This window comes from Equus asinus, chromosome 20 (genome assembly GCF_041296235.1).
Source record: "Equus asinus isolate D_3611 breed Donkey chromosome 20, EquAss-T2T_v2, whole genome shotgun sequence".
NCBI lineage: Eukaryota > Metazoa > Chordata > Mammalia > Perissodactyla > Equidae > Equus > Equus asinus.
In genome coordinates this window covers 73300237-73323792 of record NC_091809.1, presented here as the reverse complement: position 1 = coordinate 73323792, position 23556 = coordinate 73300237, and the positions used below count along the sequence as shown (strand labels likewise).

General features: G+C 41.3%; 1 long non-coding RNA gene across 5 annotated transcripts in view; it reads left to right on the top strand.

The window, feature by feature from the left end:
• Positions 1-23556, top strand: part of LOC106848220 (uncharacterized) — a 137331-nt gene that overhangs the window by 53739 nt on the left and 60036 nt on the right. The window contains exon 1 of one of the 5 annotated variants that reach the window (XR_011495780.1): positions 1992-2744. The exons of 1 other annotated variant lie outside the window; for it this stretch is intronic. This is a non-coding gene — a long non-coding RNA (uncharacterized lncRNA). Of the gene's footprint in view, positions 1-1991; positions 2745-20115; positions 20441-23556 lie in introns of those variants that run through there. 3 more of the 5 variants (XR_011495779.1, XR_001402379.3, XR_011495782.1) reach the window with 3 other exon arrangements.

Genomic DNA, 23556 nt, shown 5'->3' with positions numbered 1-23556 from the left:
AAGGATGTAGTTGGGGTGCTTGTGGCCTTGTTCGGGTCTTTCCAAACAACTTTCTGGCTGTTCTATTGGGAGAAGAAAACTTCCACATCCCTGGGGATGAAAAAGTACTGTTTTACAAATTTAGCATCTGCTTGACCCTCCCTGGAATGTAACATTAAATGTACTTGATTATCACTGTCAAGTGGATCATCAGTGAAAATCATTATCAACCCTATATGTGTTTTGGGTATTTTTTTGTTTTTCAGTTGTTCCATTTTTGTTTAGTTTTAGATTCAGATGCCAAAATTACTGGGTGCACATAGATTTTTTTTTTGAGTTGAGGAAGAGGATTGCATTATATTCTGACTTTTCACAGCTTATATTGATCTCTTCTTGAAAATTTTGAATCCCTTCTGTATTTAGAAAACAATAGAGAAGGCTGTCTTTCTTAATGGTTTCACCATCCTCCCATTCACCCCAAATAAAAGCTTTTAGAATTATCGCCTCCATTTCTCTCACAACTACATGTCAAGTCCTCTTAATTCCACCCTCAAATTATTCTCACATGTATCCCCTCTTGTCCTGCACCTTAAGTGAGGCTCTCAATCTGGCTCATTCTAACAGCCTCTTAACTGATCGCTCAGACTTCAGGATCTTCTGTTCTGGACAGCCTTTGCACTGCTTCCTAAACCATGGTTAGACTACGACACTCTCCTCCTCTGTAGCCATGGGCAGCTCCTTATCACACAGGGAATAAATATAAAGTCCTTGGCATGCTATTCAGAACCATGTTGAGTCTTGACAATATTTTATCAGCTAACTTTCGGAAATTAAAAATGAGTAGAAGAAAAATAAATGTATACAATAAACTGGACATATTACATAAAACCTATTGTCCAAAAATCCACTCCAAAAGGAATATGTGTTTGTGTGTGTGTGTGTATATATATATATATATATATACATATATATAAACGTGGATAGATAGACAGGTGTATATATATATACATACAGTGTTATAAGTGGTTACTAGGGTTTTTAGGCAAGCCCACAAAAGTCTATTTAATGTATAATTATAGGCAAACTACTGTGCTTGTGTAATTAAAACAAATTCTGCAGCAAAGCCAACAAATAAAACAGGAAAACCACTAAGATTTACAATTATTTTAAGAAATATATCTTGACCACTGGCCCTTCAGGTGACAAAATGGACCGATAACTACATTTGTCTTAATAGCTAACCTTTACTATGTGCTTACAATATGCCAGGCCATGTTCTAAGACCTTTACAAGCATTAGCATTACAAGTATTTGATCTCACAACAACCTTATAAAATAGATATTATTATTTTCCCCATTTAACAAACAAGGAACTGAGGCATAGAGAAGTTAAATAACTTGCTTAAGGTCACACAGAGAGTGGTAAAGGTGAGATTTGAATTGAGGCAGCTTGGTTCCAAAGTTCCCACTCTAAATGACAAAACTAGATTAAGAGTCACTTGAGAGTTATTGGGAACAGTCAGGGCCAGTTAATAGTGGAAAATGTGCAGGAAGTGTCTGAAGCTGGCAGCAAGAGACTGGCTGGGGACAAAACTGGGTAGTCAGGATTGAGTACTGGGTGTATGATGTTTCGTTGAGGTCATTTTGATGCTAGTGATAGTTTGACATTCACACAATTCATTTCAATAAAGAATAAAGCATTACATTTTCAGCTTTTAAAAAATCATCGGGTACACTATGCAGAAAAAAATCACCCTAATGTCAGGAGGAAGTGAAGGTCAGATGGGGGAATTCAGGGATGGGGCTGTAGTCAGAGATGTGGCAAGAGATGGTGAACCTTAGAAATGGAGTAAGGTGTTAAACATACTATTTGTTCATTTTTAAAAGGTGATTCGGCTTGATTTTTGTTGTTGTTAGTGCCATTGAGTTTATTCTGTCTCCTAGCAACCCTGTGTGCAGCAGAGCAGAACCCTGTCTGGTGTTTTTGTGCCATCATCTCACCTTGTGGAGCTATATCAGACAATGCTCCACTACTATCTGTAGGGTTTTCATGGCAAATCTTTTCAAAAGTGGATGGCCAGGTCCTTCTTCCTAGTCTGTCTGTTTGGAAGCTCTGCTGAAACCTGCCCACCATGGACGACCCGGCTGATATTTGAAATCCTGGTGGCATAGCTTTCAGCATCACAGCAACACACAGCCACCACAGTATGACAACTGAAAGATGACTGGTGTGGTTCCCTGAACCGAAACGAACCTGGGCCGTAGCGGTGAGAGTGCAGAATCTTAACCACTAGACCACCAGGGCTGGCTGGCTTGATATTTAGGGTCATAGAATGTCCATGGTGTCAAAATGGGCTAAACAAAACGTCCAACTTCAAAGAGGGACTTGCAGGAGGAAGAGGTAAAGTGGTGAGTGCTAACCACAGCCTGCCTTGGGCAGAAGCAGAAGGAAGCCTCAGGCCAAGTAATGGAAGGAAAGTTGCTTTCTGTTTTGGTTGTCAGTAAGGGCATAGAATCAAAACACCGTTTTTGCAATGGATGAGTTTACAAAATTGCAGGAGGTGTGGCGAGACTTAAAGACAAGACATTTTTGAAAGGTCTTTTTGCTTTGGACTATTTCCCATCTGAAAATTGGGATTATTTGATGAAGTGGTGTCACATCTGGTAGACCCATGGATCAAGACAAATAAAGTACTGTGAGAAAATTGGGATACAGAACCAGGTTCAAACCCAGGCTCCACCGCTTGCCATCTGTGTGTCTTCAGGTAAATCTCAACCTCTCTGAACTTCAGTTCTTTCATTGATTAAAAGGGAATAATAATCCTACCTAAGTCTCAGGGTTGTTGTGGGCCTTAAATTGTGCCTAAGCTAGTCAGCATTCAGTAAATGTTCATCAAATGACAAGAGTGGTTAGTGTGATTACAGATGAGTCTCTATTTTATTTTTCTGTATTTCTTACATTTTCTACCATGAACATATATTGTGTTTGTAATTAGAAGCAAAAAAAAACCCATTCTTTTAAAAAATGACAGGCATAATTTCCCATATTTTCACATTTGCTTTTTCCACCTTTGTCTCTTTCGTGTTTCTTTCCGCTGTACAAAGCATGGATCCTCGCTCCACAGTGATATTCAGAATATGCCATGAATGTCAGTTGTTCCCTCTACTCCAGCATGGCTTTACTGGGCTCAGCTCCCTGTACCCAGGACTGCAGCACTGAAATGAGGCAGAGAGTCACTGGTAGCTCAGTGCCCGCAGGGAGCTCTCTTCTTTCCATTACATATCGATCCCCCATCCTGTCATTTCCTGTCTGCCACTCAGCTGGATGCTCCCAGCCATTCCCAGTCCTCAGGGGGCTCCATTTCTTTCTCCTTCTAGTTTCATTTATTCAGTACCAAGGCCTGGAGGCACTGACATAGGCTGCAGGAGGCGAGCGTCAGCTGGTCTTTGAAAACCAGGGAGACTGTGGGCGAGTGCATTAAATGAAGCAAAGTGCTGGCAGGAAACCAGCTTCTAGTCTTAAAGCTTCCTCTGCTTCTCCTCTTTTTCTTTATAGTTTTAGGTTTATGGGTCCCAGATCTCCATATTTGCCTTCCAGAGCTGCCTTAGCAAGAAGAGAAAAGATGGATGTATGGATTTAAGGCTGACTTACAGCGGCCCCTGAAGCATTCCAGGACCAGGAAGCATAACCAGGGGCTCTGTCACATTTGAAGCTACCCGGTCTGCCTACCATCTCATGCAGTAGGCCTATTTTCAGTCAAGGGGGTAGGGGAAACCCAAAAGGCCAGGATCTTTCTGTGTGTGGGCTTCTAGGAGCTAAAGGTGTGGTTCATCAGCTTCCTCTCAAACCCATTCCTGCTGGCTTGTTTCTCTCTCAGCAAACATTGCTGCCATCCACCCAGCTGCTTAAGTCAGAAATCTAGGAGTCATCCTTGACCACTTCCCCTCCTTCACATCTCACATCAAATTATACACGCAACCCTACTTATCCGCCTCCTTTAAAATGGCCCTTAAAGCCTCCACTTCTCTCCATTTCCACTGCTATCAACCAGTTGAAACAATCATGCTCTCCTGACTCTAAAACTGAAATTCTCAAATAGGATAGTTGTTTGAATGCCAGGTAGACCCAGATGACCCCTAGAGAGGATAAGGAATGTGTAAGGGTCACATAGGTCATCAGTGACAGATCCAAAGGAGAATCCAGGCTTCCTGGTCCCAAGTCCAGCACTGCTTCTGGACACCGCCATGTTCCATTTGTTCATTCATTCACTGTACTGTATTGAGACCCTGATAGGTGCCAGACACAGTGCTAGACACAATCATTGTCTCCGTCTGGGGCTTCTTCAGCGTTACCTCTGGGAGTGGCTCCCCATGTTGGGTTATGGTTGTCTACTCGTTAATTTATGTCCCCTCACTCCTGCACATTCTCAACTGCAGACTGAGTAGGGCATCTCTCAGGCTCCTGCTGAGTTTCTCATTCCAGCATTCTACAAGTTGGCTTCTGCATGGTCTCCTCACAAACAGTTTCTGAGCTAGTGGGGCCAACAAAAAATACACACATTGAGACACTTCTCCAGAGGAAACACTTTATGTGATTCCAACATTTAAACCACAAATAAGTGGGAATATTTCCCTCTTGGCCAAATTTATAGTCTATATAGGAAAAGGGAACAGGAAAGTTGATCTGCTTCAGTTTTCGTTTCTATCATACTCCATAACTTCTTGTGAAGTCAATGCTCAGAGCATAGTAGGTTCTTCAGTGAACCCAAGATTCCAACTGATTCATTTAATGCGTGTTAACAAAGATGTACTATGTGCCAGGCACAGTAATGGGCACTGGGAGCACAATAGTGTATCACATAGACAGATATCCTGCCTTAGGGAAAATTACAGGCTAATGGAATCTGAATTAACCTACTACTTAGTTTCCTTTTCAGTATTATTTGTTTCTGGATACCATCTTTACAAATTTCAAGTATAGGATTATAGAATCTTAGATTCTAGGAAACATAAAGGAGATATTCATTTGGCCCAATGCCTTTCTGCCCTTAGCCAAAGTTTAACTCTCTTTTACAATATCCCTGTCAAATGATCATGTGGTCCCTCCTGGGACACCTCCAATAATAAGGGATTTACTACCTCCAAGGTGATCTATTTCTAAACAGCAGAAGGAGTTAGAATGTTCTTCCCTATGTTGAACCAAAATTGGTCTCCCTAAAATTTGCACTGTGTTCTGCCCTCTGGGCCGACACAAGACAAGACAGTCTCTTCTGCTCTGAGTAGGCCCTGGGCTTATTAATTTCCCCAAGCATTCTCTTCTCCAGATCAAACATCTCCACTTGATTTTCTACCTTTCCGTATAAACATGGTTTCAAGCTACTTCTCTAGTCAAATGGCCAACAGAGCTACTCCCTCTCGCTCCGTGGAAGCATGAGAAGAATATTCACATAAACAATATTATTCTCCTTGATTGTCCCATGTCAAGCTCAGAGATCATGTGATCATAGAGCAAACTTCTCCTACCCCTGCAACAACCCATCACATGCAAAACTCTGTAGATAGCTTTGAAACAAGCAGGTCGACTTTGTTATTCACAAACTAGAGCTAATAATATTGAACTTTCAGCGTTGTGAATATTAAAAGAGATAATGAATGTTGCATTAAATACTTCAGCAAGTAGTGGTTGAACACCCATGATTAGACACTGTGCTGGGCTCTGGGTAGGATATAATCCTGAAAAAGAGAGATGAGACCTCTACCCTTATGGGGCTTACAGCCTAGATCCTGAATATGAGCTGCTTTCCAAGGGTCATATGGTTTGAACTGAAGCCCAGGGGTCCCCGTGACCTTAGCTGGAAGCTCCAAAATGGTACCATTTTTATGATTATCATCATGATGAACATAAATACAACCATATTAATGCAAATTAAGCCTTTAGGTATTCTAATTTCCTTGTGAGCATAATGCTTTTAGAAACTCAGGAAAAACCGTAGTGGTATTTCTTATGAATAATAACATTATATCACAGATTGTCTCATTTTCTCCTCCCAGAAACCCCATATTTCCCATAAATCAGGGAGGTTTATAATAAATGAGCTGAGTTAGCTTCCACTCAGTGACTGTTTATTCAAATCTGGATCACTTTCCTAATTTGGTCAAACCGAATGCGAAATTCTAGTGCAGAACAGCAGCTTCATGGAGGAAGGTGCAGCTGTACTTATAGGTATGGTGCCTGGCTCACTTCCCCGCTCCAGATGTCTGCTAAAGCAGTTGTCTTGTCCATAAAGTTGTCTTCAGCTGTCATAATGCAGTAGATGACAGGATGTGCTTCCAACTTCAAAGAGGCTTTCAGCTTTTCCAAAAGCTGTGTCTTGGCTTCCTTATCATTTCACATCACAGTTTGCTCAGTGTTTGGTCAAGGAACTGATAGAAATGGAAGAGTTATTTACCATAAAACATGTAGTCTCTTTGCTCAATTGAAACCACTGATCTTCCTGTTTCTGTTGCTGTGAGATAATCCACCATCTTGGTGGGGTGTGCATGAAACCACCACCTAGGGGAGGGGAGTGACCACGGGATGTCATCATCTGTGTCAGAAGAGTGGTAAATATTTAGCAGGAAGGACTTTACATTTTCCTATCTGAGAGGATGCTCCACGTCCACCATGCTGCTGGGATGAGAGTTAAGCCTCCTCTACTGATTCTATATGCTGACGAGATTTTTAAATACTGCCTATGTCTTGGTGTGTTAATCATAATGATATTTATAGTGGCTGATATTTATAGTGACTAATATTTATTATCTACAATTAGCCTGGCATCGTGCTTGGCATGAGATATACTTTATCTCAGTTAATCCTCACAACGATTTTCTGAGGTAAACATTATTCTCTTTTTTCCTGTGGGGAAACTGGTTCACAGACAGCAAGTGGCTTGCTCCGAGTAATTTATTCCAAGCGCCAAGATTCAGGCCTATTCCCATGCCTGCAATCTTTTTACTCCTTTGCCCCACTACCCTGTACATGTGAATCCCAATCCAGAGTAGAGGGGGCTAATCTCAGGATGTCCTTCTCCCCAACTTGTCCACTGTCTTTCATTGTTTGTGTCCTTTTCTACCTCCTACATAGGATCTAAGTTCCTCTGAGGGGAAGATAACTTATTCATCTTTGTATACCTCCCCAGGGAAGAGAACATAGTAAGGTGTCAATAAGTGCATTTTAAGTGAAAACACTCTCACAAACCAGAATACAATGCTATAGCTAGACTTTCTGACTCCTACTTCAAAATTACAGAAAGCCTCCCATTTTAAAATTAATAATGAATCAAATCACCTTGTATAGACTATGTGATAGTGGCCGTGGAATGATGGAACAGTAAAACCACTTTTTACTATGGCTCCAAATTGTGCATCCTTTTGCTGTCCAAAGCCAGAGAGAATAAAATCTTCCCATCCTTAGTGTGACACTCAAAAGTAGTTGAGCAGAGACATGCAGTTGTTCAAAGATGGATAGAAGAACTTGCCGCTCTACACAAATACAGAAGCTTCCCCAGAAGTTCAAGAAACTGGTGGCACTCATGGTGCAGAGCACATGGGAGGAAAACTCTCCCCTTTATTCAAGGGGGGCTTCACTTGGAGCAGTTGAAGATTGAGAGACAGTTCCTGGCATTAGTATTTAAGACTCCAACACCTGAAAGTCATCATTCCAATTGGAATGGAAGAAAAATGGAACAAATAGATGTATAGGGATCAGCAAGCCAGGAAAGAAAGCAGACTGAGATGGTAACAACAGCTCTCCACGTTTATAGAGCATTTCCTATGTTCCAGGCACTTACGTTATTTTTTTTAATCCTTACAACAGTCTAAGGGGTAGGTACGTTTTAAAGATATAGAAAAGAAACTTAGAGAAGTTAAATAACATGCCCAAGGCCTCCTTGTTGGCAAGTGTAGAGCTGAGTGAATTCAACCCAAGTTTCTCTGACTCCAAAGTCTAAGTTCTTAACCATCAATGCTAATCGTTAACTACATTTACCTAACCATCTCATTTGTTCCTTGGTGAGCAAGGACTAGAGGTTAAATACTAGAGATACCTGCATACTATTTATATTTATGTAAAAGCTAAATGTATAGTTCTTGTTTTGTAAGATGAGTGCTATCATTCTAAATTAATCTTTTAGTTGTCAATATAAGTCCAGGCTAACAACCTCCTCTAGATAATATACAGGGACATCTGAACTCAGTGTCTCCAAAGTGACAATTTTGTTCAAGAAACTGATGCCCAGAGTGGGGAGACCAGATAAGCAGCAGCCGTTACAGACTTGAGCCTGATGAAAAATGCTACTTGTTTCACTTATATTTGTAGAGTGGATTATGGTGTACCAGGCATGTCATATGTATTATTTCACTTGATCCCCTAAGGAAAATTATGAGGTAGTTAAGGCAAGTAATAGTATCTCTATTATACCAATGAGGAGACTAGCCCAGTATTATAAACCTATTAAGTGGTAGAACTGGGACTTCAGTTCAGGTCCTGAGAATCCAACTTCCAAATAAATGAACTTCTAGCCCTTTTAATCCTTCAATAATGTGGATGGAACTGTGTTCAGGTCTTGACTCTGCCACACATCTCTCTGAGCCTTCAGTTTTCTTCTCTGTCAAATAGGGGATGAGGATGTCTGCATCACAGGATTGTGAAACTAAGTGCAATAATGTAGATAAAGCCCTTTTGCTAAAATACTGAAAAGAACAGACGCAGATCCTACCCTCATGGACCATACAGTCTGGAGTTAGGAGGTGGGGAGTGAAAAACAAAAATTCAATAATTATATGCTTAACGATCAAGTTACAATAATAATGGGTGTTATAAAGGAAAAATACAGACCACTATGCAAGTGTACAGTCAGGGGAGCTAGCCTTCTGTGTGGCTCAGGGAAGGCCTCCCTAGGCCGTGGCAGCTAAGCTGAGACCTGAAGGATGAGTGGCAATTAGCCAGGTGAGTGGGGCAAGGTGGGAGGATTGGGTATGGGTTGCAGCAGAGACTGTTCCAGGCAGAAGGAACATCACTGATGAAGAATCTTGGTGCCCTTGAGGAAAAAAGAAGTGACTGTGTGGCTGGAGAGTAAAGAGCAGGAAGAATGATGTGAAAGAATCCTGGTAAGGTAGGCAGCCTCCAGGCCATGTGAAGCCTTGCAAGTCAAATTAAGCATTTTGAACTTTATCCTAAGAGCAATGGGAAGTAATCAAAAGGGCTTTAAACAAGCGGCAATATTAGATTTGAACTTCCAGTTCCTAACTAGGGAAAGTTGGGATCTTTTTAAAAAGCTTTCCTTTCTTTTTTTAAACACTTCTCTATCACCCTTTACATGGCAAAGAGAGATATAGGTTGTGTGTTTGAAATGTAGGATGAGAAAACCTAGACTGAGGCACGTACCAGCTCTTCCCTTTACTACTTTCAGGATCTAGGACAACTCAAAGACTCACCTCAAAGTCACCTCAAAGACTACTTCTGTTCTTGCCATCTAATACAGTTGCTGCTCTCTCTAAGCAAGAATTAATCTTTAAATCCTAAAAGTACGTTGAAAACCAGTCTGCATATTTCTGGGAAACTCATTGATCCATTCTTTTTGCTGAGCAAACATTTATGAACCATCAGCCATGTACCTGGCATCATACTGGGTGCTGAGGGTATAGAAGTGGATAAGAAAGAGGTCCTGTACTTTAAGTACTTACAGTTTGGGGTAGAGGTAGGCCAGGAAAACAAATAAGTAATCACAGAGAAGTAGGATCTATTACAAGCAAAGAAGCAGCAAAGGAATAACTTACAAAGCCTAGAGTCAGTGGAAGTTTTTTGGGGGTTTTTTCTGAGGAACCCTGAGTTAACATCTGTGCAAATCTTCCTCTATTTTGTATGTGGGATGCCTCCACAGCATGGCTGACAAGTGGAGTAGGTCTGCGCCCAGGATCTGAACCTGTGAACCTGGGCTGCCAAAGTGGACCGTATGGAACTTTAACCACTTAGCCATGGGACTGGGCCCCAGGGGAAGTTTTTAGACGAGGTAATTGGTACATAGAATGTGCTCAGTACCTGTCAAGTAATGTATGTTGAGTAAATAAAAGTTTGAATTGAGTCTTTTTGCCCCAACTTTATTGTGATATAATTGATATATAACATTGTGTAAATCCAAGGTGTACCATGTTTTGATTTGGTACACATATATTGCAAATGATTACCACTACAACGTTATCAAGCTGAGGCTTGAAGGATGAGGGGAAGCTTAGCAGGCAGAATAAGAGGAGTAAGGAATGAACAATCACAAATACTATAAAAGTGTCTTTTTTGAGATTATATTATCACCAGTCAACTGGATGAGTTGAAAGGGAGAGATTATAGGTGAGAAGACGAAGTGAAAACCTGAGACAGGAATCCAGGTGAAAGGTGAAGAGGACTTGAGATTCCCTCAGCAGTTATCTGGCTGTGCTCAGTCTGCCTGGCACTAAGTTGCACTCAGTAGTACAGTTTATGGCTTGTAAGCGTTATTTCTTCTCTACATGAATGGAAATCTCTTCTCCTTCACTAGGGCAGAGACCATGTCGTCTACTGAAATCTTTATAGCACCTAATACTATGCTCTTTATCCCATGTGCACCCATCAAAAGTTGGGTTGACAATTGGATTCACTGTGCTGGAGTGGGAGTGAGCTGGAATGAGGGAAGAGGGAAAGGATTCCCCTTCTGTCTTGTACCCTAGGCATTCTTCCCTCCCATAAGAGGGAAGGCAGCATCTTAAACTCAACCAAACCTGCTTTTTATCTTTCCCCAAAAGCCTGGTATGTCTTTTCTCTTGTTCTGTTGCACCTATCTACCCTAGCTAGAAACCTCAAAATAATACTGGAAGCCAAGGATAAAGCTAGGGGGAAAAATCATTTTTTAGGCTTCTGAGAACTATACTTTTTCCTCCAGGATCTTCAAAAGAATTTTCCCTCTCATTCACACATAGAAAGAAGTAGGTGATCCTAAGATACAGCAATGCCACTTCTCTGAATCTACTCTAGAGACACACTTATACACGTACCCATAGAAGCATGTATAAGTGTGTTCTTTGTAAGAGGGAAAAAGTGAAAATGGCCTAAAAGCCAATTAATACAACATATGCTAACTAAACCATGGTATATTCATAATACAGAATACTATGCTACAGCTAAAATGAATGAAGTAAATCTATAAGCATTAATGCAGAAAGCACTCCAAGACTGATTGTTTAGCAAGAAAGGTAATTTGAAGAATGATAGGTAATGTATTATAGCATTGGTGTAAAAAATAATCAACAACAAACCAACAGCCCCAGACAGTAGTTTGTCTTCTAGGCTACATATATATGCATTAAATGCATAGGAAATAGTCTGGGAGAATACACACAAAACTGATTAAGTATTGTCTGTGTTTAAATTTTTTTCACAAGTGTAATCATGCATTCATGTGTTCATGATTTAATTAAAGAATCTTTTAAAATAAGAAAATCATTAAGGATGTACAGTACTGTTTTTAATAGTGAAAAGTGTAAACCACCTAAATATCCAGCAGTAGAAATACTATTAAATCAATCATGGTCAATCCGTGTGGCAGAATTTAATGAAAATGATACTGTCAAGGTATGTTCACAAATGTAAATAAGTTAGTAATCTCTAGTTCCATTAAAAAATAAGCAGATACTAATTATTATGTTCTGAATTATCCCAATTTTTTGTTAACAAATATATGCACAAAAAGATTTGAGATAATTTTTTATAAAAGGTTTATAGTTGTTTCTACATTGGTGGGATTCTGGTTATGTTTTCTTTTGCTTCTTTCTTTCTTAGTTTTTCTATAAGAAATAAGTAATAAGAAACAAAATTATTTTAAGAAATATAAATGAAATGAGGGAATTGAACTAGGAATGACAAAAGAAAGAAAGGTGAGAGGAAGAAATACGCAATTGTGGTTAGGAATAATACAGAAAGTAGGGAAAAGATGTTGTTGGGATGTTTTTTAAGGAGATTTTTTTATTTTCCAGAAAGTTAAGGGGAAGGATATTTTTGTTCTCAGAGTTTTTCAATATACTCTCCAAGCCATCAAGTTCCTAAATATAACCAAAGATGATGATTTTACAAGCAAGCAAATATAAACATAGTAGATGTTTATATTTCTACATTAACAACATGACATTGGAGCTGCAAAAGTTGTTTCAAATTGGCTGTATTTTATTTTTTGAAAAAAATTTCCATTTTGAGTCCCCTTTTAAAATGTAACACTCCCCACCCCCGCCATGCCTTTAAGTTTTTTAAAAAGGCAGAACAAGATTAACATAGCAACATTTGGGAGTGAGGATGGAGAAGAAAGGAGCAAGAGAGAAGTGGGAGAGGGTTGAACATTTGGGAGGAAGGGGAAAGGACAGACATTTTGCAGAGCCTTATCTTATAGTGTACTATGCAAACTTGCGTATATATTCAGATCATCTAGGGATCTTGTGAAAATGTAGATTTCGATTCAGCAGGTCTAGGGGGCGGGTACTCTCAGGTGATGCCCATGCTGCTGTTCCATGGACAGTTTTGAGCATCAAGGCCTTAGAGTCTGGGAATTTGCTCTTTTACTTTGGTCGATTTGCATTTCACATGGGAAACCTCTGGCCATGATAACCTCTTTCTGACCTAAGGTGGGGTTTTTTTGTTATAAAACCAATTAGTGGAAACTTTTCAGAAAGTCATTTTACCACATACAAGGTATAGTTCAAGGTCCTATGCATGGAAGTGAGTAAAATGGGAAACAGAATATGCAATGGGCAGGAGCCCCTGATATACAAGTGTTATTTGTTATAAAGGGTGTGTTATTATGGAAAAAGCCCTGGACTGGATGTCCCAAGACCTGGTTTCAATCCTAGTGATCATTAGCTAGTTTTGCGTCTTTGTGCCAGTCATTGCTCTCCGGTTCTCTGCTCCCTTTTCTGTCAAATAAAAGAATTGATCTACATGGCTTCTAAAATCTTTTCAGCTCTGACACTTGAGGAGTCTATAAAGGAGATCCTATATCAACAAGAAGGGAAGAAAAGAAAGATGTGCCACCACACACACAGCTGCCAAGGATCCTGTACATGTGATATTATAATGGAAGAATTTTCCCCTTGTCTGCCCAGATGCAAAAATGTTTTTGGAGTGAGAGACTGGGAAGCTTGCCTGGTATGAAATCTTAGTACCCCGACTTCCTGGTTTTGGCAATTTAGAGTCTTGGGAATCTGTCCTAGCCCCTGTAAAGTAAGCGGACTGTGTAAACAGGCCCTCCAAGAACCTCGAAGTGGCTCTGGTAGCTTTCAGATCCTAAGCTCCTCAATCCTTGGAGCCACCCTCATTCCCCTACACCAATCAGGAACCAAATTCTGAGTTCTCTTGAGCTTAAGGTCCCAGCCAAATGGCCCTACTGCCTTCTTGCTTGTGAAAGCCTCCAATTCCCAGCCTGTGGCCAAATCCAATTTTTGCAGCAAATCAACCCTTCCCCCAGTAGCACCCCACCGACCCTGAGTGTCTCAGATGCTGCAGACTCTATTTAGGCTTGTAGCAGACAAGTCTAAGGGAATTGGGCAGGCCAGGCAGTGACACTTCTTTCTCTATGTTTGAGTCCTATCCTCAAAGTGGGGATCAGCCCCTGGTATGATAAGCACAGGGTGGGAGAGGGACCTGCTGTGGTGAGATTACCCAGACTCTGAGACAAGCTCCTGCAGCTCCGCCTCACACCTCAACAGACCTGCACTCCTGTCTTTTAAATTACCAAACAGGCCTGCGGCTATTCTAACAAAGACTCACAAGTCACCTATAAACACGCCAGCTTCAGGCCACTTCCTGTGGTTTGCCTAAGCCAGCCAGGAGGGCAGATGAACACTGTCCACGTTCCTGAGACCCCTTCCCCTGCAGCTACTCACGCAGGGCCTGGCCTCCTGAGGTACCCACCTGGGATGCAGTGACCTTGTGGACTGCAGGAGGAGTTATTTTCCCCTTTAGCGCCAGCCTAGGCTGGGCTGAATGATGGGCGTGCTGTTACAAAGGCTGCTTTTCATCGTGTTCTTCCTTGGTATTTTTGGTGTCTGGAGAGGACTTCCTTTCCTCCTATGGTTAATTAGCAGCATCATAGCATTTTCCTTTTCTCAACAGAAAGTCTGTTCCCACCCCTGAGGCCAGGCAGAGGGGGTGGCAGGTGTGGCTAAGTACTCCCTGAGGTTAACCTCAAACTTAAACTTAGAACCATACTTGTCTAGAAGCAATGTGAAATGCAGGATTAGCTTCCATTTGGGGCAGAGTTGGCAAGTGGGCACAGGTCCCTGGCAAGCCAGGGGATTGTTTTCTAGCGTCTCAGTCAGGTGAGGAGACAGGAGAAGGGGGTGGGGAACCAATGCGTGTTTGACACGTTTGTGAATTGTTCCTACAACAAAGGCTTTTTTAAAACAACAGAGTGGAGCTTTATATATTTGAATGAGAAGCACACAGAAGGACCTATTGTCAGAAGAAAAAATTGTATGAGTAATTGTGCATGACTTCAGTCTTCCCAGTTAAAATGTTAGGCTTGTTAAGGATGACTGTGGACATTCCTGTGTTTTCAGCATGGGGAAGACAAAGGAAGGAGCTCCTGGGAGGTGAGGAGGCAGGTTGTCTAGCAAGACAAGAGAGGCAGGAAACCAAGAAGCTCTTTCCCCCACTTTTCCTTGCTGGTTCCCATTCTTCTTCTACTTAATTGAGGTACCACTTCCTACAGGAAGACTTCCTGCCCCTATCCCCTTCCCCCATGTATTATTGATACATATCTCCTGTCTTTTCATTATTTACTATACTAGAGACTATTGATAGGCTGTAGAGCAGTGAGCATGGATGCCAGGACCAGACTCCACCACTTCCTAAATGTCTAACCTCGGCTAAGTTATTTATCCTCTCTATACCTCAGTTTCCTCATCTATAAATGGGAATAATACCTACCTTGTTTATGAGGGGATTAAATGTGTTAATATATATAAGGCACATAGAACAGTGCCTGACATATACCCCATCCTTAGGAATGTCAAGACATGGTTGTGTCTTCTGCAGAAAGTTGGCTCTTCCTGGGGCAGGCTTAAGAGAACAATATGACACTGAATGTAATGGAATACATGAAAAAATCACAATTCTAGCCATCTCAACATATTGCAATATTGAAGAAATAGAGAGAAAAACAATTAGCTAGTGGTAATATTAGAGATCAATAGGTATTTTCTCTTGTTCTCTCTTCTGTTTATGTAGACTTATTGCTTAGAGAGTTGCCATAACAACTCTAGCCAGAAGCTGAACTTTGACCTTTCCTCGAGTTTTAATTTCTATTTGTAACCCAATCTTTAATTTAGTGGACATCATACAACATTTAAAGACCTTGAATAAAGCATTTGTACCACTCTAATATATAATTATCTGCAAGATAATAACATAATTGTAATTAACTGCTTTTACCTAGTTGGTTTACAAAATTTAAACTGACTGCTGCTTATAGAACATTATATCAGGCACCTCACAATAGAAATAGGAAACTAGAGCCAGGGTCCCTACTCTCAAGGAAGTTATATGTTAGTGGAGGAAGTAAAGATAAACATACTAAAAACTAGAGAAAATAAATATACCAGAAACATGTAAATAGTGTAGAGCAGTGTAAAGTGGGCTTTGGAGTCAAACTTTAGGTCTATTTCTTATTAGCTGTGTGACCTCAATTAATTCAGCTAGCTTTCCAGAGTCTCAGCTTCTTCATCCACCAAATGAGAATTTTGATGCTGACATCACAGGAGTGTTGTGAGGCTTCAAAGTGATAATATATGTAAGTGTCTGGCACTTTTTATTAAATGAAATTATTTTAATTAACAAAGACACTGTATTCCAACAGCACACTTTGTTGTCAGAAATTTTATTATCAAGAGGAGAGATAATGGGAAGAGGAGGAAGCAAATCAAGAAGGAGAACCAAGCACAAACATATACCTACTCTCCTGCCATAAATCCCTTAAAAGAGAAAAGATAGCTTTTAAAATCAGTAGGTGTCTACCAGTACCAGCAAACAAGAGAAGAGGCCAAAATTATGATAAAAATCTGGATAGGAAGCAGCTGGGATCAGGGTGGTACAGAACCCAGAGCAGAGTATTAACATACTCCAAACACTCTTAAGAGGAAATTACTTTGAAGGTAGGAGCAGAGAATCTCTTAGCTCAGAGGAAGCAAATAGAGAGAATAGGAGGGGGTTGTGAAGCAATCATCAGAGTTATTAATCTTTAAACTGCCCTCTGAACAACAGACCTCTCCTCCTCCCTCCACTTCAGGAGGAGGTAGGTGTGTGTGTCCGGAGGCGGGGAGTGGGAGTTGGGGGTTGGGAGGGTTATCCACGGGTAAGACACAGAGCCTCACTCTAAGAAAGGAAATCATCTGTCTGGGGAGGGCGCCTGCTGGGGAACAAGGGCCTGTGAGAAAAGCAGGGCTGGAAGTAACCCCAGCTACCTTCGACAGACACAGAGAGTGGAAAAAGGAAAAGCTGTTCCTGCCCAGCCTGTCAACTGTGACTTCATCAGGTTAAAGGCCTCCTTATTTTGGCATTTGAGGATGGACAAAGGACTGAGTAGGGAGGAGTGTGGTCCCCAAGCCTACCTCTCTGCCTGCTCCCAGCATCTTACAGGGAAGTCTGCAGTCAAAATGTCCTACTCAGAGTCGTGACTAACCCTCCATTATCAAAAGAGCCTGCAGGGGAAACGGATAGCTCAAAACTGAAGTGAAAAAAACAAAATACCTACTAATTAACCTATCCTTCAAACACAGATATTAACGGAAAACTAAGAATCACCAGATACTTGAGGAAATTTAACAGCTCTAAAGAAAAGCACTAAGACAAACAAACTGAAAACTGACCCCAGAGAAAAGACAGGTAAAGGAACAGAAAGGAACACTTAAAAAAATTCTAAATACCATCATCCTCAGAAAGATGCTTGAGGATATTGTAGCAGACTGCTGTGAAAAAGGAACAAACAAATGCTATGACAAAGGAAAACCAATAAACAAAAAGGAAATTAAAAATGATGATAATAAATCCAAAAAAGCAATAGATGGGATGAATAATAGGATGGATATGGCAAAAACTGGGGGTGTTATCCAGAAGCTAAGTGTGAGGAAATCTCCCTGAATCTACAGAAAAGATGAAGAATGGAAAATTTGAGAGAAAAATTAAGAGATTGCTATGGACTGAATTGCCCCCCCAAATTCATATGTTGAAGTCCTAATCTCAACATGAATGTATCTGGACATAGGGCCTGTGAGGAGGTAATGAAAGTTAAATGAGGTCGTTAAGGGTGGAACCCTAATTTGATAGGGCTAGTGCCCTTATAAGAAGAGGAAGAGACCCCAGAGCTCTCTCTCTGCTGTGAGAGGACACAGCAAGAAGGCAGCCATCTGCAAGCCAGGAAGAGAGCCCTCACCAGAAACTGAATAGGCTATCATCTTGGTCTTAGCCTCCAAAACTGTGAGAAAATAAATTTCTGTCGTTTAATCCACCCAGTCTATGGTATCTTGTTATGACAGCCCAAACAGAGGAATACAGAGACACAAAAGATTGATTCAGAAGTGCCTCCATTCATTCAAAGCAAGTGCCAGGAGGAACTGAGAATTGGTGGGGAAGAGATCCACAAAAAATAATTAAAGAAAATTTTCCCAACCCAAAGAAAGGCTCAAGACTTCATAAGGCCTGCCAAGTGTCAGGCAAGGTAAATTTTAAAAGATGCTTTTTAGGCAAATATTTGGGATGTTTCAAAGCCAAAAGGGCAAAGAGAAAACCCTAAAAGTATTCAGAGAAGAAAAGCAGGTTATCTACAAGGAACAAAAATAAGATTGGCTTTCAGATTTTTCAAAGGTAACTCTCAGTGCTGGGCAGCAATGCAGCAATAACTTCAAAATCTGAAAGAAAATAATTTTGAGCCTAGAATTATGTACCATGCTAGCCCAACTAGTGTTCAAATGAGAGAGCAAAATAAAGACATTTTCTATTGACCCTTCAAGTTGTCAAAAATGAGTAAACTTGATAAAATGCAGCACTAGCAAAGTTTCAAGGGAAATGGCACTCTCAAACCCTGTGGGAGTGTCAGTTGGCACAGCCATTTTTAGAGGGCAATTTGGAAGTATGCATCAAAATTTTCCATTTCCAGCTATGTAACCTGGAGAAAAGCTGGTAAAAATGCACAAGAGGCTCACACAGCAGAGTGGGGTCAATAGTGCAGACCTTGGAGTCAGAGTGCTGTCATGCAAATCCCAGCTCAGCCACCTATTAGCTTTGGGATGTTGGGTGAGATTACATTAGTTGCCTCAGCAGTGAAACAAAGATGATAATATGTGGTCTCTATTTCATAGGGTTGTTCTCAGAATTGAATGAGTTATTACATGTAAAGTACTTAGAACAGAGCCTGGTACAGACTAAGCATTCATAAATGAATATTATCATATATCGAATATATGGATATTAGATGTTATGTAAGGACGTTAGACGATAGGTTGCTTCCAGTTTTGTGCCACTGGAAATGTGACGTGGCAGCATTTGCAGTGGCACGGTGTTGGACCACATAATATCTATTAATAGGAGAATGGTACCACCATACTATGGAATACTATGCATCTGTTAATAAAAAGGTCATAAAGTTATACTAATTCTATATGCTATCATGGAAGGGTCCTAAGGACATATTGCTAAATGGAAGTGAGGGAGAGAAAGCAAATTGCAGAACAAAATGTCCTGATCACCCCATTAAAAGATACATGAATGTCTATATTGGACATATATCCAATGGTATACCATGGCAGGACAAAGTAGGGGGTGCTGTCTGCCCTGGGTGTAGGCAATAAGGGGATGCATTACTTGAGGATAATTTTAAACAATAACTTGAAAACAATAGTAAATAATAATAAAATCTACTTGATCTGCTTTCTATTCTCACCATGAACAGGGAAAACAAACAATGTCAGTGATAAAATACTACTCCTTGCCAGGCCAGCCCACTCCTCTTTTTCCCCAAACCCTATCCCTGTGTGCTATTGCATCTTCCTAAGTGCATAGAAAAACTACTGCAGAAACTTATTTACAGTACTTACTAACTAGGAGTATAATTTACAGAAGGAAGTGGGGTTGAGTAGTGGTGAGTAAGATTTTCACTTTTTACTTGCTACTTATTGTTTTTTAAAAAAATTTTGTGAAGAATATATTCCTTTGTTTATGATATTTCTTGTATAGTTAAAATTTTTTCAATTTGAAAAAATAAATAACATGGTAGGCAAAAGGATTTATTCCAGGAAGTCAGAAAAATAGAGTGCAATGATAGCATATAATCATTCCTGCAAATATTTTAGATCATAGAATATGGGTTAGGTACAGTGACTGCATTTTCAGAACTAAAAATCAGAATTCAGTGTCTGCCAAAAGATTTTTGGTACCACTTCTGAGTAGGAGAGGAAGCCTGGGACGTCCAATCTTGATGCCAAAATAATGGAATTTCTGGGACAGTCTGATGGCTTATTATTGCAAACAGACTGTTTGAAACTAGGCCTGTCCATCAATCCCCAATCCCATTCCATTTTTGGATCCTGTTGGAACGGAGCTCCTCCTGATACAATACCAGCTTAAAACCTAGCATTCACCCTGCCTTACCCTACCTCCCCCAAGTCCTGGGCCTCACAGCCTTTGTTCCCCCTGAGATCTGCCAGGAGCCCTGACAGAGCACTCCTAACTTCTCGATTGCCTCAGCAGCATCCCCAGGCATACTGTCTGCCTCACCTAAGAGGGTAGCTATTTTTCTAACTCTCTATCAGCCCTTCTTGTTACCTACTGGCTTTCCACACCCATAGCTTGATTGCCTTCTGCACCCCCCCCCCCCCCACACTCCCTACTAGCCCTCCTACTCCTCACCCTACACTTGGTGTACAGCTGAGCTAGCCTGGCCTGAGCTACTGATACCAATCCTGCTGAGGCTAGCACAGACAGTCCCAGACGCAGGGTAAGCTGAGGCTGTGAAAATGAAATTGCTGGGTACAGAAAGGAGGAGGGTGATAGACACAGAGAAACAGGAAAGAGTTTGCCAGGAAGCCAGACTGGTTGAGGGCTGAGTGGAAAAGAGAAGTTGAAGCAGGACTCACAGAACATCTTGGGACCAGTAAAGGAAGTGGGAGAGAGGTAAGAACTAAATGTACAGAGCAGTTTTAGTTCCAAGTGTGAACAAGGATGTCAAGGTAAATGTATGGATTCATCGCTGAGAAGGACAAAATGAAAGGCTCCAGTGGGTCCCGAGCCTTCTGCTGGGGAACGGAGAAAGAACATGTGAAGAAAACCTGCTCCCCACCCTGACTGCGTGACATCGAGCAAATTCCTTAACCCCCTGAGCTTTACCTGGAAGTTGGAGTCCTTCCAATTTAGGTAAGTAAATCTCTCAGGCCAGCATTCAGGAAATCTGAATTTCTTTCTCCTTCTGTCACATTGATGGTGATGATAAAAACTCACCTGCAGCCTCTTGTTACCCACTCCGTCCTCAGAGCAAGCAGTGGACACACCAAATAATAGCTAACTGTGATAGCTAACGTTGATTGAAGGCGTATTATTTGAAGGCTCTGTTCTAAATCCTTTGCAGTATTAACTCAATCCTCACAACAACCCTATGAAGTAAATTATATTATTATTCCTAGTTTAAAAATGAGAAAGTCAAGGCTCAAAGAAGTTAAGTACTTTGCCCAAGGTGCATAGCTAATAAGAGACAGAAGCAGGATGAAAATCCAGCTCTAACTGTAAAACCCATGCTCTTTACCACTGCACTAGATTCCTTCCCAATAGTAAGGCAGAAAATAGAGAAAAGGTTAAGAAGTTAAGGTCCTATCAGAGGCATTGATGGAGATGAGCAAGAAGGCTCCTGTTATCCTGTTGCCCTGTGAGAGAACAGCTGCTCTAGGAGTCTTCCCAAGAGCTCCCATTTGACAGTGAGACCCAGGAGAAATGCTGTGGCCAAGATGAAGTCATGACCCCCTCCCTAACTGCTAAAGATGGGTGATGGCATCTGAGAACAAGCCCATCACCTACGTAACCAGTGCAAATAAAGCTGTAGCTGGGGCATTGCCTCATGTTATGAAAGCATCTTGCAATAAAGGATGTGGTAATAGGTCCAAACAGGAGGGTTATGAGTCGGCAGGCAATCTGGAATAAGCCTAGTCAAAGTTTGCTCATGTGTCTACAGCTCTGTCTACTCTAATCCCAAATGTTCCATTCTGTTCTGTAGGCAGAAGGCCTTGGGATGAGGAGAAGGGCCTGAAGGAGATGCTTCCTGGGGAAGGTCAAAGCACCAAACAAGTATAAGAAATTACCACTCTTGATTTACTAAAGCCAATGATAGAGGTTTTTCATTATCACAGAGGTGATAGTCATCACCACCACTTCATTTAATTATCCCCCCATATATTTATCCAGGAAATATTTATAGAGAGCCTACTGTGCTCCACGGCCTGTGCTAGGTGCAAGGACACTGTAAGGAGTCCCCAGGAGCTTACAGGGTAGTCAGGAGACAGCAGAAAGAGGCTCTTCCAACACAGTCGGGTAAAGCTCTTCCATCACTGAGGGCCTGCCATGTGCAACCATATGGCCCTCCCTGCAAGGAGGTAATTGTGCAGGAAATACCTTCTATAAGCCAGAAAGGGCCTTTGAAGTAGTCTGTCTTCCTCACTGTATGGAGAAGGAGGCCATGGACCTGAGTTACGAAAAGGATAAACTGCAATTCAAGACTGCATATGGTAAGTATCAGCTGAATAGCACTATCACAAGTACCCCAGAAGTTTAAGGGAGACAGGCATCACTGGGAGTCAAATCTTCCCGGAAGAGGTGGGACTTAGGCTGGGCTTTCCTGGAAATTTTTTTTTCCTAGAAATAAATTCCAGTGTCTGTGTATAAAGGGGAGACACCTAGTTTTTAGACATTGATCAAGTTGTTCCTTAAGTCTATCTGATTTTCTTTTATCTGGTTTGTTAATCACCCAAAGTCCTTTAGATCTGAAATTTTTCATTTGTTTGTTTGAGAGGATCTGTTATGATATGATTAGTTGCACAGGCTATGGAATCTGACAGAGTTGGGCTCAAATCCAGGCTCTGCCATTTTCTAATTGTGTGCCCTCAGTTTCCTTATCTGTTAAATGGGGGATAATACCTACTATAGGATTGTTATGAGTATTAAATGAAATAATACATGTAAAGCATGTAGCAAAGGGCCAGACACTGAGGAAACACCTAGCATAGCTCCTTAATTGTTGTGGTAATTACTTACCTGCATGGACCCTGTAACATTTACAGTGTACCCTGTATTCATTCAGTTTACATTAATTCTTTTATCAAACTGTTAGGCGTAGTGCCAGCCTCCATGCCAGATGCTGGAAACAGCCATGTATCAGACAAACATTGTCCCTGCCTGCTCAGGGCAGTCTGGAGGGATGTCAGACATGTAAACATATGCTTGAAGTACAGTGTAAGTTGCACTGTAAATAGGGGCAGCTAGTAGTTATTGGTGGTCAGTTTTAGGTGGGCTGTGGATTTGAAGGGCCATACCAGGGCCTGTGGGACCTGACTTCACCAGGGAGCAGCCGCCCTGGAGGCTGAGCTGAAAGATGCCCCCACCTTCAAAGTCATTCCACTCCTTGACAGCTCTAAGCTCCTCTATATTTTCTACAATGTTGTTTCCATTTAATAACAGAATAATCTGAATAGAAAAGAAAGTTCTCTTTTAATAGTCTGACATCCAGCAGAAACTACAAGAAGCAGTAAAAATGTACCTGAGCTTAAGCTTCAGAAAACATTCCTGGCACCTCCTCTCTCCCAGTATGTTGAGTACCTGTGGTATCAAGCACCCAAGATGGCTCCCAATGATCCATGCCTCCTGCAAGTTACACTCTTGTCTATTTCCCTCCTGCGTTGTACCTTGGTTGGTCTACGTGAGCAACAGAAAATGGCAGAAGTGATAGCATGGCACTTCTAAGATTAGGTTATAATCTTGGGTGATCTCTCACTTATACTCTCTCTCTTGGATGACCGCTTTGGGGAAAGTCATGTCTTGAGCAGATGTATGCAGAGGCCCACATGGCAAAGAACTGAAGCCTCCTGCTGACAGCCACATGAGTGAACTTGGAAGTGGATTCTCCAGCCCCAATCAAATCTTCAGAGACTATAGCCCTAGCCAACATCTTGACCCCATGAAAGGCCCTGAGCCAGAACTACCCAGCTAAGCCATTCCCAGGATCCTGACTCTCAGTATATATGTGAGATAATAAATGCTTGTTTTAAGTAACTAAGTTTTGGGGTAATTTGTTTTGCAGCAATAGATAACTAAGACAGTGCCCCTTTCTGTGCTTCAAGCATTCTGCTCCTCCCCTGTCACAGCACTTACCATACTGTGTTGTAATGACCTGTTTATGTGTCTGACTCTTCCTTAGACTGTGAGCTTAATGGAAATCATGTCTTATTGTCTTTGTACCCTCATCACCTGGCATGTGCTTGACCCATAGC